Consider the following 17,508-nt stretch of genomic DNA (forward strand, 5'->3'; position numbering starts at 1 on the left):
CTTGGATTAGTGCATTACTTCTTAGGCTTAGAGGTGTGGCAGAGACCCGATGAGATTTTCCTTTCTCGGGGAAAATATGTTGTGACAATGTTGGAAATATTTGGAATGGTAGAATGGAAGTCCATGGCCACACCATGGAGATGAACTTCAAGAAGTTATGTGGAGGTGTTGCAGGACCTCACTTGGAAAATCCCTCTGAGAGTGTTAGTTGATTGGGGCACTGATGTTCCTTTTGAACACCCGTTCGGACATATGTTTATCAGTTAATACTTTGAGTCAATTTATGACTGAGCCTCTTCATGCACATTGGGTTGCTACCAAACATGTGCTGAGATATTTGCATGGGACGATTAATATTGGTTTGAGATATACTGTCGGAGATGTGAGACTTCATCGGCACATTGATGTTGACTGGGCCGAAATGTTACTGATAGGAAGAGCACATCAAGGTGTTGCTTTAGTTTGGGTTTTGCCATGATATCTTGGATGAGTAGGAAGCATAATTTCATAGCTTTGAGCATGGCCGAGGTAGAGTATATTGTTGATAGCATGGCTAGCTACGAGGCAATATGGTTGAGGAAGCTCTTTGGAGAGTTGTTTAAGAAGGTTCTGGATACGAAAATGATATATTGCAACAACAAGAGTGGAATTTGATTGGAAAATAATCTTATATTTCATGACAAGTCCAAGCATATTGTGATCAGGTATCACTATATATGACACATGTGGCAGAGAAGATCCATAAGACTCCATAATATTTCGACTAATAAGCAAATAGAAAATATTCTTACCAAGGCTTTGTGGAAAGGGAAGTTCTTGTTCTTCAGAGAGTAGCTTGGACTGATGGATGTGACCCTCCTGGGTAAGGGTTTTGGATGATCGAGGACCTTGAGCTATTATCTCTCCTCTGTCTGAGCTCCAAGGGTGAGGAATTGAGCCTTAGAGATACTGGGGTTGAGGGTGTAATTGTAATGTCCCTTAATAATAAATAATAATAAATATTAAATAAATAATAAATAGTAATAATAAATAAATAATAAATAATAATAAATTAATTACATGCTCTAAATAAATATAAATAAGAATAAATAGAAAAATAGTAAAAAATCAGTAAAGCTATCGAAAAGTAAAAACAAAGAAATAAAACAAGAAGGCAGTAAAAATCAGTAAAAACAAAAGAATAAAACAAGAAAGCAATAAAATTGCATGTGGACACATGGAGTGTGTGCATGTGGTTCCCCTTCCAATGTTTGCTCTATTTAATAGATGGCGAGGAAGATGAGAGGAATTCCATGATTCCATCATCCATTCTCTTGGGAGAATAGTGTTGTGAGACAAAGGATTCCCTGGCAGTAGTATGTTGATTGAGGGCTCAGGGGTGGCCAATTGTAGCAAGATTTTGTGCAATTGAGCCTGTGGTTGGGTGGAGAGTCGTCCCCAAGACTTTATTGCAGTTAGCAAAATTCAACTAGCATTCAACTCTGAAATCCCAAGTGAGAAACATCATCACCACAGGTAAGTTGTCTCTACTCATATCTTTGAAATTGGTGTTAATTAGTAGATAAATTGTGTGTTGATTATGAATCGCATGATTAATCTAATTCTTTGCATGTTTTTATTTCGGGGTTGTTACAGTGATCCTTACTCTTGTGGTAAGTAGAGCTCACCTATTGTTGTTGTAGGGTGTGTGATATTCTTGTCATTTATGACAAGTGGGGATCTCCCCCTACTATCAAGTCTAGCACTTGACAAATTATACCCTTATTGGCATCCTACCCACAAGATGGGATTGTTGGCATTTTTCCTCCCCATCTGGCTAATGGGTTGAGGTGACTTGGGTGTGTGTGTGATCCTTACCATTTATGGTAAGTGTGTATCTCCCACAAGATGATGGATGCAAGTGTTCTACCACTTGACTCTTGAGGGTCTAGTTCGGAAGAATCAGTGGACATTAGGACAGAGTGTGATCCTTACCTCTCATGGTAACTATATCTCACCTATTGTCACAATTCAATAGGATAAAGTGTGATCCTTACCCTTGTGGTAAGTGGATCTCTCTTATTGTCCTTGGATATAGGGTGGTAGTTGGAGCTCCCCTATGATGATTCTTCTTCTTCTTTAGATTCGAGAGTGTTCAACAGATGCGCGGAGTGTTTAAAATGCAACAAGATGATGGAACTTAGTGAAAAGAAGTCACCTTCACTAAGTGGGCCCGTAGGGTATTTTTGGTGCAAAGTCTATTTTTAGACATATGGATCATGGTCTATGAGTTGCAGGATGCTATTTATGGACGATTGGTCATGTTGGTACAAATAGATGGACCTCTATTTTTAGACATATGGGCGGAGTCTAATTTTAGACAGCCAGTCAAAAAATAGAACAGTCGAATATTATTAGCTCTTAATAATATTTGGACAATAAACATTATCTTATCCTCTTGCAGCACTTCAGTTCGAGCTACGGATGTGGCACATGCAACTGCCAGAAGGAAATATGCTTTTCCTATGGGTTAGTTGAGCTATTGCATGATGGACTTCAGTTAGAACTCAAGTGATTGAGTTTGGTGGAGTTGATTGAGGAGTTGATGGAGTTGTGTTCAATTTGACTTAGTTGAACTAGTTGTATTTAGTCTAACTGCCAAATACACTAGTGATGAGTGATGTGAATTAATTATTAATTAATTCACTAATTATCAACTCATAAATCAACTAAAGAATACATCAGTTAACTCAGTGCATGGAAAGTTCAGTGGAGACAAGTGTTAGAGGTGGGTGAAAGCGTGAGACTACTATCAGTTGTGACTATAGCTGTGCATGAGATTTGCACAATCATTGATTGAGATTGCCAATGAGGATTGCGCAGTACAAGCCAAGGGAATTCGAACTTGGATTTGATCTATTGTCAACTTGGATTGCGCAGTAGAGGCAGGCAAACAGTGGAGGAGATTTGAACCCGTGACTTGTTCAGATCTGAGCTAGTTTGTGTGTAGCATGTGAAGATAGTACTGAGTACTTGTGAGGAGTATTGTACTATGTATTGTTACATGTTCTCTATCATTATAATATACAGATAGTTGGGGGTTTTTAGTTGTATGCTTTCCCCATTACATACTGTGTTGATATGTGTGATTGATGTTACAATGTGCGCATGCGATTTTTTTTTTAATTCCGCAAATTGATGATCAATGGTAGAGGAGGTTATGTATTATGCATGCATTCCGCAAATAGTGTATAATCAGAATAATCTCTGTGAATAAGTGTTATATTATTCAAATTTCTACACGGAGACGAGATACGACTTGGTTAAGTGATCATGATGACGATAATTTTGGGATGAGATCCATGATGCAATCAGAAATTTCTCCTTAGCTGAGAGGGAGTGCTAATTTGACAGCTCAGTGACAAATTCCATCCATTAGACAACCTTCCTTATCAAGAAAGACCCCTACTAGCCTTCGGATGAATTTAATTTGGTTAAGGAAAAATATAATTTTTATCATGAAACCGACATGTGCACAAAAGTATAAGTCGGTCTGGGCAAGCTAATTTGACGCCCTAAGGCTGATATAAATAGAGAATATGTCACATCACTTAGAAGTATCATCATCACACAACATATATTCTCTCTCTTCTCTTGATTGTACAAGACTGCAATTGGAGGTTTGAGCTCACACGTGCGAAAGGAAGGAGGCAACTTCTGTTTTTTGCATTGACTTTTTGATTGGGATAGTTTGACTAATCAATGACCATTTTTTATTTGATGTTTTGACTTGTTTTGAGTTCAAAAATTTCGATTTTGGAACACTAAATTGATTGGTGAAGAAGTCAAACTTTTATGGGTTGTTTAACCATCCTTGATTACAGACTTTGACTAAATTTGACCACAAAAAATTGGAAGATTGACCGCAGATTTTATCTCTCCTCTTACATAGGTTTTAAGGATTTTTTAGAGTAAATTTTGACCGGCAAGGAAGGCCGCATTTATTGGAAGGTTGACCGAACCTTTTGAAGCATCTTTGACTGTTCACTTTTGGACTCGTTAGGGAAACTTTGGCTATTGTTCTCTTTGACCTAAAATTGCATACTTTGACCTTGGATCAAATTTGACTTTTAGGCTCATCTCTCATTAGATATTGGTTAGTTGAATTGGATAGTCGAAGTTGTTTACCGTTGACTCATTGTTGATGAATTGGAACATTGTATCTCTCTGCTAAACATTTGATGACAATCTAATAGAAGAAGAATTTTTAAAGGGTTTTCCCCTGGCCTTTGACCAAATCTTGTCTCTCTTGTTCTTGGTTGTCTTCTATTGCATTTGAATTACTGTTCTATCTACAATTGCTCAATGTCATTGGAAGATTGAATTTATTGGAAAAGTGATTGTTAATTGAAGAAGAATTGGATTAAGTGATTGTGCTAAGCATAAAACATTGGAAAATTAACAAAATAAATTTATGAAAATTTATACACACATGTGCAAGCAAAAATAATTAAATCTTATAAAATTAAAAAAAGAATAAAAGCGAATTTTCTTTAACCATATTAAAATTAAAAAATACCAATAATAAACAAAATAAAAATAAACTATCTTTAAAATTAGAGAAGGGAAAAATAATTGTATATAAAATATAATTAAATTTAATAATAATAACTAAAAAACAAGAACAAGAACAACAAGAACTAATATATGTGACTACTATTACCCATATCATTGGTTCTTAAAGGGTTTCCACTCCACTTTGAACACTAAAGGGATGGGAGATCATAGATGTTAATTTTCTCTTAGGGTTGTATTGTTCTTTGCTTAAGATAATTGCATTACGTCATTCACACATTGAATTCACCCCACAACATTATAACATCATTATATCATATGCAATTATGTAGAAAGAACAACAATGCATTGGAAAATAAAGGAACAATAGAAGAAAAGCAAGCACACATAGAGACACTAAGATTGGTTAGAGACCAAGGCAAAACCCCACAAGGGGGAAAAATCGGAAATCAATTCTTCTTCTTCTATTATATTTCATCAAATGTTCAACTGAGATACAAAGTACATCATCACGAGACATCATAAAACATATTAGGGACTCATCAATCCAAAGGGGTTCACAACTACGCTTGTTAACAATATGAGACTAAGCAAAAACTTTATTGAGAGCATTGGCATGTATGTCTAGATCATGGAAAAGTCTTTATCATTTGCATCACTATGATCTTTGGATCATAAGAGATATTACTATCACCATGGAGAATAAGGGGCAAAGGAATTGTCTATCATTGTCAATCTTGTATCTCTACCATCACTGCCAGACACGATCATGGACTCGTGGATCTCACCATATTTACTGTATAATAATACCATCAAATGTGCACTGATATAGATCATCATGACCTTATTTTTATGTATCAAGGTTGTTGAGACATGGTCAGTGTCAATGTGTCACTGATTAGCAAACCTCAACAGACTATTAGGGTTAGATTCCTTTACTGAATGCATTAACTTAATATCCTCATAACATTTCCATTTGAAATATATAAATGCAGGGATGCCATACATCAACATATCATGGACACTAGATTTTGATGCATACGTATGCGCTAGATCTAGAGACCATGCATATACGTTGGAGCTTGATATATATTCATAAATCGTAGATATAACAAATACAAGATATTGTAAGGAGAAGTGTGTCATACAAACATTAATGCAAGCCCGTGAATGTAACTATGTGAATCATAGTTTGTGTGAAAAATTGGATGCCAAAATTTCTACTGCAGCAATTGATTAAGTTTCTCCTACATGTTAATATCTGAATCAAGTTACTTATTGTTTCCTACAGTAAATAGCGAAACTAATATGTTGTAGCCTACACAATTTAAATTATAAGCGGAAACAAGAAACTGAACAAGAAAGAGATACAACACATCTACACAATTATTTTTGGACAAATGTCTCCAGAAAAACCTAGTGTGGGAAAACTGGTGCAACAACTCTGAGGGTTTTATTATTATGCAGTAGTAATTTCTGAATACAAGCTATGGATGCCTCCCTGGAAATCCAGTTACATAGAATATCATTAACAGAGAGATTTGTGAAATTAACTCACACTATCACTGGAAGTCCTGGTTGATCCAGTCCTTGAATGAACAACCCCTGGCTACCTCTGCGTAGTGTCTTTATCAGTCCAACGTCACATTGTCTAGGATCTACATCACTCTTCCTAGCTGATCTATTTGCCTCTGAGATTCTGACTTCCGCTCTCCCGGTCTCACACCTCGTCTTCCAGCTACATAAATTGAACCCTCCAACAAATTTCAAACTCCCTCAAGGCTTTTGCGTCAGCCTACGTTGCCGATGTGTGGCTCTACGTCAGCGTCTTTGGCTTTGTGATGCCTCTACTAGATCTCTCTCTCTCTTCTCGGTTGAGTATTCTCCGACTGGGAAATATTTCCCTTTGGATACTATCCATGCCCCTCACTGCAAAAGAGCACTGTCAAAAATCTCTCTAGTAGCTACTCTGCTTTAGAAAATCGAACTTCTGATCTCCCCTCTGTGTGTTCTCCAAGTGCCCCTCAATCCTCTTCTTATATCTTTCTATTGGACAACCAACGACCCAGATTAACTTCTAATCAATGGCTTAGATCATTTTCTCTTGATCATCATCTTCTTCTAGAAGTTTACCCACAGTTTAGATTAATACCCATTAATTATTTTTATTTCCTAAGTTTAGACTTAGGGTCCCATTAAAAATAATTAATTATTTTAATAAAACTGTCTCCAAGTGGAATTTCCCAAAACGATTTCTGAGTATTGGAGAATGCATGTTTATAAGCCTCCTGCAAATTTTGAGACTTAGAGCCCATCCGATGCTACCAGAAATCAACACTCCCTCTTAGCGAGGAATGTGCTCTAACAATGCACCCCGCTGAAGCATCAGTATGTTCTGTAACATCTCCTTCTGCGATGTTGATGTTTGACATCTCTACCCACCAACTACTCCACAAATGTTGCATTTGTACTGTTGTTGAACCTTTTAATTTTTCATGTGTTGTTGTTGGCCCTGCCACTGCCAACTCTACATCTACAGTATGACCCTCTCCAACTATTATTGCTACTACATCAACAATGGAAAAGCATCCCAAATTATTGAATTGGTGTTCAGTATGATGCATCTAGTTGCTGGAGTTTTGACTGCTGCTAGTCTTTTTGCTGACTCTCTGAAGCCTCTACATTGCTGTTAACCTTTATTATGTGCCATCTAAACTACTGCCAACTCTACTCTGCACTACTAGTCACTGAAACTGTCAGTCCAGCACTCCTCTGCAACAACTAACATTTTTCCATCCTACTACTACTAATTTTGGCTCCCATAGCAAGGAAATGATCTGAGAAGTGGACACCTCAAGATCCTCCCCATCCGTAGTCCTTTCGAACTACAGCTCTAAATCACCCCACCTCCCTCCTGGAGATGCCTGGGTTGTCATGGTGAACTCCTCCTCGATCTTCATGACTACAACCTTCGAATCATGCTTCTCATCACTGTACTTCTTCCTCATAGGACACCATGTTGCGTAGTGACTGAGTTCACCACACCTGAAGATTTTATCTTCGGCATCCTTATTTTTCTTTTGTTTCTCTTGCTGCCCCTTAGATGCGAGGGTTGCATTCTCTTCCTCCTCCTTGGGCTTCGACCCACTATTGTTGCATCCTTCAAGTTTACGCTTGACCAAGTCTTTCCTCACCTCCTCTTGCTTAAGATCTGCCCAAATTTCATCCCATTTTGGCAAAGTCGCCCTACCTAGGATACTTTGAACAAAGACTTGTGACTCCTTAGATACTGAATTTAGGGCCAGGCTTACCATCTGACAACCTTGAGGTGTTGATCCCACGGCTACCAACTCATCTCGAGTCTCCTAAAGCTTTGCAAGGAATGGATCAATGCATTCCCCCTTCTGCATCTGCATAGATCTAATCTTTTGCTCCAAGTACATCTTTTGCTTCTCGGAAGATCCCTAATATAGCATTGACAATGCATCCCACATCTCCTTGGTAGTGTTTATGCCAATGATGTGACAAACTATATGATCCTTCACTCCGTCAAGGTTCATTCTCTTTGTCTTCACCATTTCTCCCTTGTACTTCTTGAGCAGATCTGGATTCGCAAGCTCAATTACCACGCTCTGGACATAGATTTTGAGAAAATGTTCATCTAGAAGGCATGACATCCTTGCCTTCCAGATCACATAATTGGATGCACCATCCAACAGATCCTGATCTCTCGATCCACTGGCTTCCATCTCTGCCAATCAAAAAAGTTGAATAGCCTCCTTTCTCCTCTATGTTGCACTAGATTGGTCTACGCTCTCTCTGTTGGAGCTTGTAGATCTGCCCCTCTCTGCTGCTACTCAGCAAGTCAGAATTCGTACTCCTTGGCTGGAAGTCCTTTAAGGAAGAAATCCCTCAACCGTGTCTCTCTCTTCACTGTGGCATCTTTCTGCCTAGCAATTGCCTGCAAAAAATTGCGTCCCACCAAAAAACCCTCTTCGCTGAAGCTTTTGTTGCACTTATCCCTCTTCCACTAGCAAATTTTGATCTAGAACTCCTACCTCTTTGTCGACTCACTCAAATAGAGATTTACCACGAAAATATTTCCCTCCTAGCCTGGACAATGCAATCCCTCTGGGGATTTGATTTGATGCCCATGCAACACTTCGACTTCCCTTATTCCCTCAGAGTTGGGCTCTTCCAACATTATTCTCTTGTTTCACCTACAGCTCTAAAACCATGTGAAAATTTGGATGCCCAAATTTCTACTATAGCGACTGATTATGTTTCTCCTACTTGTTAATTTCTGAATCAAGATACCTATTGTTTCCTACAGTAAATAGGGAAACTAATACACTGTAGTATACACCATGTATATTATAAGTGGAAACAAGAAACTGAACAAGAAAGAGATACAACACATATACACAATTATTTTTGGACAAATGTCCCAGGAAAAACCGAGTGTGGAAAACTAGTGCAACAGCTCTGAGGGTTTTATTATTATGTAGTAGTAATTTCTGAATAAAATCTTTGGATGCCTTCCCGGAAATCCAGTTACAGAGAATATCACTGATAGAGATATTTGTGAAATTACCTCACACTATCATTGGAAGTCTTGGTTGATCCAACCCTTGAATGAACAACCCCTGGTTGCGTCAGCGCTACCTTTGCGCAGTGGCTACGTCAGCCTAGCATCACACTGTCTAGGATCTACATCACTCTTCTTTGCTGATCGATTTTCCTCTGAGGTTTTGACTTCTACTCTCTCAGTCTCACAACCTAGCTTCCAGCTACAGAAATCAAACCCTCCAGCAAATTTCGAACTCCCTCAAGGCTTCTGTGTTGCCTCTGTGTCAGTTTGCGCTACCTCTATGTGGCTATGCTTCAACCTCTCTGGCTCTACGCTTCATCTACTAGATCTCTCTCTCTTCTCTATTGAGCATTCTCTGACCGACAAATATTTCCCTTCAGATACTATCCCTGCCCCTCACTGCAAAAGATCACTATCGAAAATCTCTTTGGCAGCTGCTCTACTTCAGAAATTCAAACTTCTGATCTCCCCTTTGTGTGTTCTCCAAGTGTCCCTCAAGCCTCTTCTTATATCTTTCTGTTGGACAACCAACAGCCCAGGTTAACTTCTAATCAATGGCTTAGATCATTTCAGTTTGATCCTCGTCTTCTTCTAGAAGTTACGCCCACAGTTTAGATTAATATCTATTAATTATTTTAATTTCCTAAGTTTAGCCTTAGGGTCCCATTAAAAATAATTAATTATTTTAATAAAATTGTCTTCAGGTGGAATTTCCCAAAATGATTTTCGGGTATTGGAGAATGCATTTATCTAAGCATCCCTGCCAATTTTGAGACTTAGAGCACATCCGATGCTACCAGAAATCAATAGTTTGTCTACTACTCATACCACAGAATGGATGTTATGTGAACCATACCATGTCTACCATATGAATCATAAAATGGATGTTATACCTTGTATTTTTTTCCATATGAATCATAGAATGGATGGTGTACCTTGCCTTGACTACCATACAAATCACATGATGGACACTATATGAACCATGCCTTATCTGCCATATGAATCATAGATGGATGTTATACCTTGTCTTGTCTACCATATGAATCATATAATGGATGATATACATTTTCTTGTCTTCCATACAAATCACATGATGGATGTTACCTAAAGCATGGAAGGTCTACCATACGAGCCATGGAAGCGGTTATACGACTCTATCATAATATCTCTGCCATGTGAACTAAATGATAGAGCTAAACCATAATATGATGTCTTTGCATTGTCTATCATATGAGCTACATAATTTTTGTAATAAGAGTGAGGCCTTATATATAACATGTTCATGAGTTACCAATAGTGCGAGTCCATGAGAAAAATGGATCCATGTATTGTCTGCCATGTGAGACATCAAAACTGATGATACAAGCTATTTTGTGTGAGCCATACCCATAATAAACCATATCGAAACATTAATCGATCCTCCATAAATATTACCACAGACATGTAAAGAACCGAATTCCTTAATTTGGAGAGAAGTATCGATCTCCTTTTATAGCCTTCTTCAAGAAGGATTGGTCCAATAAAAGTCAAGTTGACTTGTCAAATTTTGGAGGGAAAACATTTTGAATTCAAATTAGCTTGTAAAATATATTTTCTTTGACCATATTAATTAAAGAATTCTTTTGACAAAATTTGAATCTCGCTTGGGGGTATAATGGACTTTCCTTTGGGTCGTAGGGATTATATGAGAATTCATCCCAAAGTTGCCCATATTTTAACACTCCCTCTAAGCTAGGGAGGAATTTCCATTTGCATCAAAAACCTCAGCTCGAATGACATTTTTCAATATAACAAGGTCATTAGAGAAATTTTAAGTTCTAATAATATTGGAGTAAAATAATAAAAATATTAAAAAATAATAACATAATAAAACTACTTTTTCAACTCGTATTTTTAACTTATCTCCCTATGGGTTTACTCAAATTTCGAGCGAGAACACTCATTGGATGCAAAATTTGATTCCTTATCCAAGGAGTACCCATGTTGCATACTTTCGATGGACTCTGCTACACGAAAAATGAGAAATACATGAACAAGGTGATTGCAATCACATTTTTCATGTATTTCTCATTTTTCGTGTAGCAGGGTCCATCGAAAGTATGCAACATGGGTACTCTTTGGATAAGGAATGAAATTTTTGCATCCAACGAGTGTTCCCGCTCGAAATTTGAGTAAATCCATAGGGAGATAAATTAAAAATACGAGTTGAAAAAATAGTTTTTTTCTTTCTTTTTCCCTCTAAAATTTGATGATGTATTCTAATTTTATTTTATTATTTCCACTATTATTTTATAATTTCCTTAGGAGGCCCAATTTAGATCTCAAATTTTTTCTAAACAGTTACATCGTCATTACATCTCTTTCTCATAGAAGAAGAATAATGCATAATCAGATGTAGGGGAGATCAATCCTCCATGCCCTACTAGACTCCAAGTCAAATCATATGACCTCCATCTCAGCTATATCAATAAAATATTCATCATATCTCGTCCTTTGATCATCAGTTGAATAATCTCAATCTAAAGAAGAAGAAGAATAAGAAAAAGAATCATCATAGGGGAGTCCATCTCAACCCATATCATAATCAGGGAGCCCAACTCAAACCACATCATATCAATAATTAATACAGTCCTCTGAAATAGAATCATTTTCATCATCAAATCATATCTCCTCTCAACTCATCTAGCTCATCTCCATTTGTTGAATAATATTTAATATGAAGAATGTACCATCATAAAGGAGCCCAACTCAACTCATGACAACATCAAAGAGCATAGCTCAATCTGGAACAACATCAGGGAGCCCTATTCAACTTGGAAACATGTTGGGGAGTCTAGATCAACCTGTAACATTTGTCATTGGGGAGCCAATGCTACCACCTGGAATCTAATGACAATGAGAAAGGTCCTATTTGACACTCTCACCTCATGTTTGTGACAATGGGGAAGGTCCTATGAGACACTCTCACCCCAAGTCATCTCATATAGGGGAGCATCCGGCTACCGCCCTATATTGAGCAATAGTCGAGATACCACTAACCAAGCAAAGATCACAACCATCCCATTGTGCTATCAATGGGTGAGATACAACTTGTTATATGAGTTAAGGATCATAACCATCCCATTGCCTATTGATCTTTCCAACAATGACCCTGAAGTTTCATGTGGTAGAACACCTGCATCTCTAGCTTGAGAATGATGCCACTTACCATAAGTGATAAGGATTGCACCTAACTCAAGCAGTCAGCACCCATTTTCTAGATGGGTGGGAAAGATTAATGCCAACTGGGATATACTCTATCAAATCTAGAGGTCCCTCAACCCTGGAACTCTATGGCTCAATTCCTCACCCTGGGAGCTCAGACAAGGGGGAAGAGCTAGCTTAGTGTCCTCGATCAACACGGGACCCTTACCCAAGAGGGTCACATCCATCAATCCATGTTACTCTCTGAAGATCAAAAACATATCAGAGTGCGTGTATGAAGTACTGGCTCAAACAACTTACTGAAAAGTTTAATCATACTGCTTCATACATTACCAAGAGCAGTTTTTCTTTGTTTTCCATATTCATCTTTGCTCCCTCTTATGTAGGGAGATAGAAACTACAAGCTTAATCTTGTCTCATATAGAAGCATAATCTGAATCCATGAAGGTGATTTTGTCTCAACTATGACAAAACTCTGTTTGATTCTGAGTGCATACAAAGATCCATCTGGTTGATACATAATCCACCAAATCCAACAACAATAATTCACCAATGCAATCCAGCATGCCATAAAAACACTTCTACACAAGCAGTGGATCCATACTTGTCATCAAAGAACTATTATCTCATAAAATCAATCAACATCAAATATTCATTAATTCATTTTCATCAAATAACTATCCCTCTGAAATAAGAAGCCCCCTCAATCATCATTAATCACGACAATTGCTTGTATCTCATATTACAGTCACGTGTCAACAAAACTATTAGATCACAAAGTTAAACTATATCAGGTTCTCATATATAGATACATCATAGTTGTTTCACTTTCTCATATGAGCATGTCATCAAACAATCATCAAAGGTCAATGTCATATAATTAAAATAGTTGACAAATGTACCTCCATTCAATATCACATCCTAATCATGTTATACAATTATTTCCATCATTAAATTTGTGACAAAATAGTTGTTAAGACCTCATTATTGCCATTCGGGTTCCCATACTCATTACAATAATTTTCAATAGTATGAAGTTATTGTACATCAAAAGAAATATATCTAGTAATGCTTCATTTTTAAGCAAAAATCAAAAAATCCAAATATCAGTGGGATTTAAGCCATAAAATGCATCAGTTTACCAAAGATCAAGTTCACTCACATAACACTCAATAGTACTGTATGATTCAAGATATCTCTCAGGGTGATATTCTTGTCATACCTCAGGACTTAATTTTCCATCCAACATTATAGCTAAACTAAAACAATATACTATACATACCTCATTGCATTCAGATACCTTTATCAAATTGTAGCATTTAGATAACAATAAATCTAAACAAAATCTATGACATAAAGAAATAATATAAGCCTAGAAGGTACTTATCTTTGATGAGAGTTGAAGGAACTAATCAACTCCTTCTTGATCCTCTCTCCCACTTAGCCAAAGGCATTACTGACCATTCATCACATATGAAGTTACCTCCTTATGATCATTACCAATATCCTTTGACAAGTCCAATCAATGTATGCCAAACATGTCCTTCTCCTAGGGTTTACACTGAACCTATCACAAATGTTGGAGCAATTTCTCAAGCATGCCCTTCCTTTCAAGAAAAATTCAGGGGTTTCATCAAGCCCTAATCTCATATATTCATCAAACCCTAATTCTTCTTGCTATAATAAAGGTGCCTATAGTCTCCTTCAAACCCTAGTATTATTTTAGGTCTCTGCCATCTTACTTGCTTCCATCAATGATGTCTTTATAGGGGTGATATTCATGACTTTTCTTCTAGCCCAACTCTAAAACCATATTAATTTTCTCTTAGGGTTATATTGTTCTTTGTTTAGGATAACAGCGTTACATCATTTACACATTGAATTCACCCCACAACATTATAACATCAGTATATTATATGCAATTATGTAGAAAGAACACCAATTTAATGGAACATAAAGGAACAACAAAAGAAAATAAATCACACAGAGACACCAAGATTGGTCAGAGACCAAAGAAAAACTCCACAAGGGGGAAACCCGGAAATCAATTCTTCTTCTTCTATTAGATTTCATCAAATGTTCAACTAAAATACAAAGTACATCATCATGAGACATCATAAACCATATCAAGTCATCAATCCAAAGGGGTTCCCAACTACGTTTGTGAACAATACGAGACACATCAAAGAGGGCTACCAAAATAAGAAAAAACTTCATTGAGAGCACTATCATGTATGTTTAGATCATTGAAAAGTCTTTGCGATTTGCATGAATGTCATGTATGTTTGGATCACTGCAAAGTCTATGTCATTTGCATCACTGTCATCTCTAGATCATAAGAGATATTACTATCATCATGGAGAATAAGTGGAAAAGGCATTGTCTATCATTGTTAATATTTTATCTCTACTATCATTTTCAGATATGATCATGGACTCGTGGATCTCATCATATTCACTATAGAATAATACCATCAAATGCATGCACTGATATAGATCATCATGACCCTGTATCAATGTCATTGAGACATGGTCATTTCCCTTGTTTCACTGATTAGAAAAGTTCAACATACTATTAGGGTTAGATTCCTTTATTGAATGCAGTAACTTAATATACACATAACATTGTCATTTGAAATATATAAATACAGGGATGCCATACATCAACATATAATGGACACTGTAGTTTGACACATACATATGCGTTGGAGCTAAAGACCATACAAATATGTTGGAGCTTGATATATATTCATAAATCACAGATATAACAAATACAAGATATTGTAAGGAGAAGTATGCCATACAAACATTAATGCGAGCCACTGAATGTAACTATGTGAATCATAGTTTTTCTGCTATGTGTACCACAGAATGGATGTTATGTGAACGATACCTTATCTTCCATATGAATCATAGAATGGATGTTATACCTTGTCTTGTCTGCCATACGAATCACATGATGGATGCTATGTGAACCATGCATCTTCTACCATATGATTCATAGAATTGATGTTATACCTTGTCTTGTCTGCCATAGGAATCACATGATGGATGTTATGTGAACCATGCCTTGTCCGCCATATGAATCATAGAATGGATGCTACACCTTGCCTTGTCTACCATACAAATCACATGATGGATGTTGTGTGAACCATGGAAGGTCTGCGATACGAGCCATGGAAGGGACTATACGACTCTGTCATAGGATGTCTGCCATGTGAACTAAATGATAGTTCTAAACAATATAGTATGACGTCTTTGCATTGCCTTCCATACGAGCTACATAATTTCTGTAATAAGAGTGAGGTCGTATGTATAATGAGTTCATGAGTTACCAATAGTGTGATTCCATGAGCAAAACCGAGCCATGTATTGTCTATCATGTGAGGAATAAAAATTGATGATACGAGCTAGTGTGTGTAAAATATATTTTGAATTCAAGTTTGCTTGTAAAATATATTTTCTTTGACCATATTAATTAAATAATTCTTTTGATCAAATTTGAAGCTTGCTTGGGGTATAATGGACTTTCCTTTGGGGTAGTAGGGATTCTATGGGAATTCATCCTGAAGTTTCCCATATTCTATCAATAGAAGGCGGTGGGAGGACAATTCCATAAATCTCCCTATTTATTTATTTCTTTTTTTAATAATTATTAATTGAATTTATAATTTCAAAAAAAATAATTATGTGTTATAATTTTAATTATTATATTTTTTCACTATTTATATATGAAGAAGGTCTGTAGTGTGAAAAATATTTTGAAATTAAAATACGATATGAGTATAAGCTGGACAATCTAAGAGACATCGCTTTTCATCTTCAATCTTCTTAGTGTCACAAAGGTGACAAACCGTTTCATCCCGTGGAGTTTTGGGAATTGGCCAATGTCCAGTTTCATTGTGAAATGAAAATTTGTTCTTATTTTAACAATATTTCTCTTCTTTCGTCTACTAGTCAAGGCAAGGAGATATTTTTTATTTTCGAGATTTGGGTTGTGCACCTCCTTGTAAAGTTTTAACTTCCTTTTTCCCTCTTGTTAGAGCCTAGATTTGCCTCAGGCTGAAAAGACAAGGTTCTAGGTCCACATCAAACCACGCTTAGCCTCATAGCTAGCCCTACGAGGACAGGAGAGGGCTCTCTCCAGGTCAATCTCAGCGAAAGATGATCTATGGGGATTAAGATGACTGAAATATAAACTAATTTTAGGCTAGGTATGAAGTACAAGGATTTGTTTTGATTTTTTTTGGGTTTTGTTGGAAAAAGGGAAAGGCAAACTTTGGGACCGGGGATGAGGCCAGATTTTCACAGAGTTTCGATCGGGGCAAGGTAGGCAGTATTTTTGATGCTTGAAATTAAATGAATGGATAGAAAAGACTGCTGAGGAGCCGAAAAAGGCGTGAAGGTATCAAGAGCCCTCCTCAAACTGAAGAAAACATTGAGAATTAAACAAAACTACAGGCAGAGCACAACAAACTCATGGATTCTGCCTTTGTCATTTAACTTGTTTATTTAGAAGCAAAGAGAAGGGAAATGGCATACATAAAACATCAATTAACTTACAATTACGTGAAGAAACATACCATCAAAACACAGAGCCACAAGGATTCCAACAAGCGCTGCAAAACCCTGGTCTTTCCTTTGCCAAAATTGCAGAAATGAAATGTACAATAGAGTGCCAAGCAATCCCAAGTATCCAACCTTCTACCAAAATCCAACCCCTACACTATGAAATTCATAAAATATATACATTTTCTCATCCTTGTACTAAGGGATTGAGCTCAACCATTTTCTTCAAAATAGAATTAGTTACATTAAACTTGGGCCGAATTTCTGAAAATAGGTGTTGAAGATGACCTCGTATCTCCTAAACCATAGCACATGTTACAAAACTGAAAGAGGTTTTTGTAGATAAGGTCATGTGGGCGAAAACCCTCTCTCAAATTTGGGAAATTCGTTTCCAATTGCTCGCAATCTGTTACACAAAATCATCTCTAAATCAGAAAATCATTAAAAATTTGAATCTGTGAAACTGAGTTGTAAAGATCTAGTTACATTTCCCAATCCGTGACACCTGTGAATAAACTGAAAGAGGTTTTTGTTATATGGCTCGTGCTTAACAACAACCTCCTTTATTTTTGCAAAATTACTTTCCATCTG

Source organism: Pinus tabuliformis, chromosome 3_1 (genome assembly GCF_031772625.1).
Source record: "Pinus tabuliformis cultivar Carrire ecotype Pingquan chromosome 3_1, CPIR1, whole genome shotgun sequence".
In the NCBI taxonomy this organism is placed as follows: Eukaryota; Viridiplantae; Streptophyta; class Pinopsida; order Pinales; family Pinaceae; genus Pinus; species Pinus tabuliformis.